Genomic DNA, 3,314 nt, shown 5'->3' on the forward strand with positions numbered 1-3,314 from the left:
AACTAGACTCTCCCAGAGGGCTCATTACAGGTGGTAGGCAGACAGGCCTGGAGCCTAGGCCATACCACATATCCCTGAGAGAAATGTGTTTCCCTGACCAAAAAAGCACAATATTATATTCTTAAAACATTCCAGCCCTGTCTGGGTGTTCTCTGCACGCATTCCTGTACGGGGGGATTATTATTGTAGAGAATTTATAAAGTCATTCATTTCTCTAGAAGTGTATGACATGGGTTTTGGTTGAATGGGCCTAGTGCAAACTCAGAGCCATGTGGTGCTGTAAAAACACAACAGTAAATAAATCAGCAGGGAGAATTTACACTTCATCCTTCTGATTGTTTTTACACTCGGCAGCTCAGACTTAGAGCCAGAGTGTAAAATAAATACCCGTAGCACTGAATGCAGCATCACAATCTAGCCTGTTAGCAATCAAGAATAAAGAAACAGAGCGTGGTCCCAGTCAAGCAGGTTTGCGAAGAGCTTGGATTGACCGGTTTTTTTGCCTCTTCATTTTTTTCTCAACCAGCTGAATTTTATTAGGGTGGTGTCATTCCTACCGAGCCAGTGAGTGATGCTTGCGTCAGGACTTCTCCTTCTTTGAATACATGATATCTTTTTCCTGAGGAGTTATATTTATCACAGCTATAAAAAAAAATCTACTCCGGACTGAAACTTGTCCAAATAGGTGTCAGCCCAAGAAGCAGATGGTTCTCCTTATCTTTGACAAACACGAGGGAAAGCCGTGTTGCCTAGAGGGCAGGATGCTGCGCTAAGGGCCGGGAGACTTTGGTCCTATGCCTCCCTCCTTCAGTGCATTTGGGTAAGTCTTCTCACTTTTCTATGCCTCAGTTTCCTCATCTGCAAAATGTGATGGAGTTTACTGCCCTCACTTTGAAAAGTGAGCTCAGGGAAGAAAAATGAGATCAGGGAAGGAAAGTTTCAGCATAGCTGGTGAATGGCTCAGTATGAGCTCCTAAAACACTTTACATTGGGGTGGGGGGTGTTTCTTTCTCCCTGAGGACACAGGGTGCACCTGTGGCTTTGGGTTTATCCCTGCATCGTCAGAGGCTGTCACTCGCCTGCCGTTTCAGCCCCGTGGCAGGCAAAGGAGACCATCGTTAAATGTCATCAAATAATTTTTGGAAAGCTGAAGCTATTCTGAGACTTCACATTTTAAACACAGTGGAACTTTCCTATGCTGAAGTCAACATTTTCCACAGAAAAATTCTAGTCCAGGATTCATTAACAGGGCAGTAAAATAATGCATGCACCACCCTCATACCTCACTGCTTCAGGGGCTTCCCCTGTATCTGAGGTTAATACAAATCTTTCTTCCCTTGCAAAACAACATTTGGGGGACTTAGCATTCATCACCCCAGCACCTATCCACGACAGCGGGACCATTGCTTGACCAGAACTGCTCAGAGGGAGCCATGGGAATCTGTCTGAATGCCGTTTGGGTTCAAGGAGCAATCTGTAGCTACAACTGGCTTTGTCTGCTGGGCTGAAACTATTCCCCCCCCCACAAAGCACAGGTGAAAAGGCTTTGTGCTGGTCACTCAGACAAGCTTGTGGATGGGCTCCATCTCCTCAGCCTGTGGGCGAGCTAAGTCACTGCAGGGCTGTCCTTTACAGCGCGCAGGCTGGCTTAGCATCTGCGGCCTCTCTACACCACCTGGGAAGTATGACGGGTTTAACGCAGGAGTCCCTGCAAGTTATGTTGCAGGGATCCCTCCCTCCGCTCCACCTTGTTTTTGCATTCTGTGTGCCTGGCATATTTTTGGACTCTATGCAAAATAAGACAGATAGTATATGTATCTGGTAGCATAAAGGATTATGGAAATGAGCTCAGTTCACAGGAGCATATAACTGATGTTGGCATTTCCCATATTTCCTTAGCAAAACAAATATGAGCAAAATAAAAGGGAAGATACTATGAAGGTGGGATGACTCCCTGCCATTGATAAGTGATAAATGACCATTGATAGAGACCTTCACACCCAAGTGGATGCTGTGCTCTGAATGCCGGCATGAGCTGAATGAGAGGCATTTCCAGACAGGCTGAGACCTAGGCCCTGCTCTGCAGGTGAAAACAGGTAGGAGCACAAGTGCTCAAATCTGTTCTGACAAGTCAGTTGAGTGTGCAAAAATGGGAGCGCAGACTGCCCCCACAGAAGAGATGCTCCCACCCTGCTCTGATACCATGATTTCTCTCTTCAGGTATACAAGCCAGGAAAATCTGAATCAAAACATTTGGACCAAACCCCTGTTGTCCTTCTGCATCTACTAGACAGGCCAAACCCTGTTTTCTTCAATCAGACTTCTTGTTCTTAGTAGGGAACAAGTGCTGTTCGTAGTCCAAGAGACGCAGTCCTGAAGATAGAGCCAACCCTTCTGAAGCCTGCTCAAAAGGTACTGATTGTCCTTTGAGAGAGAACCTCTCTTTCCCATCAGCCCCACCGGGGCTGTCCTTCACTGCACACTCCCTTTCTATGGCAGCAACAGGATTTTGTTGAGTTTTGGGGAAATGGGCCCTTCCTGCTCACTTGAGCTCTATTTGGATTGCTAAGGAACTGTGCTAGGGAAGCAGCGCACAGTGCGGTCTCTGGAGAAAGGCATTTTTTGCACTAAAAAGAAAAAAAGAAAGGAAAATATCTTCCAGACTTATGTCTATTGACAGTTTGGCTCAGAAGTGGGGAGAGAATGTTGAAGCTCCTCTATCATCGCAGCCTTTGGGTCCTTGGGTATTGACTTGTTTATTTAACAAGCTCCATTATTAAACTAGGCCTTGGATTTCCAGTGGAAGTTCAAGCCCCTGGAAAGCTGTGTGTATGCTTTCATTCTATTCAAAGACATAGTGAAGGACATAGGAACTTAATAAGGCTTGGAGTTGGGGAACAGAGCCGAATCCAATTTTAAATCTGTTTGGGAGCTTATGTCTGTTTAACCCATTGTAAACTCTTTTGTTTGGTCTTACTTGCAATAATGGATAGTCCAAGGGCGTATCATGCTTCGAGAACTTACTGGAGGTTGCAGCTACTCTAGACCAGTGGGGCCCAACCTGTTTTGACAGGCATGCCACAAATTAGCCCCAACCACATCCCTGATCCCCTTTATCTGACCAATCCCCTTTGATTCTCTTTGATCCCTTTTCTCTGCCCAATCTCGTGCTCTGCTTTTCACTTCCTGCCCTGTGTCCCTTGCCTGATCTGATCTGCTTTCTCTTTCCTGCCCTATCTACTGCTGTGCTGCCTGTCCCCTCCCCTGTCTGCCACTTGCCAGAAACAAAGGCTGCCCATGTCACTTATGGCACC

The sequence above is a fragment of the Gavialis gangeticus genome, unplaced genomic scaffold (assembly GCF_001723915.1).
Source record: "Gavialis gangeticus isolate Ggan-Ray unplaced genomic scaffold, GavGan_comp1, whole genome shotgun sequence".
In the NCBI taxonomy this organism is placed as follows: Eukaryota; Metazoa; Chordata; order Crocodylia; family Gavialidae; genus Gavialis; species Gavialis gangeticus.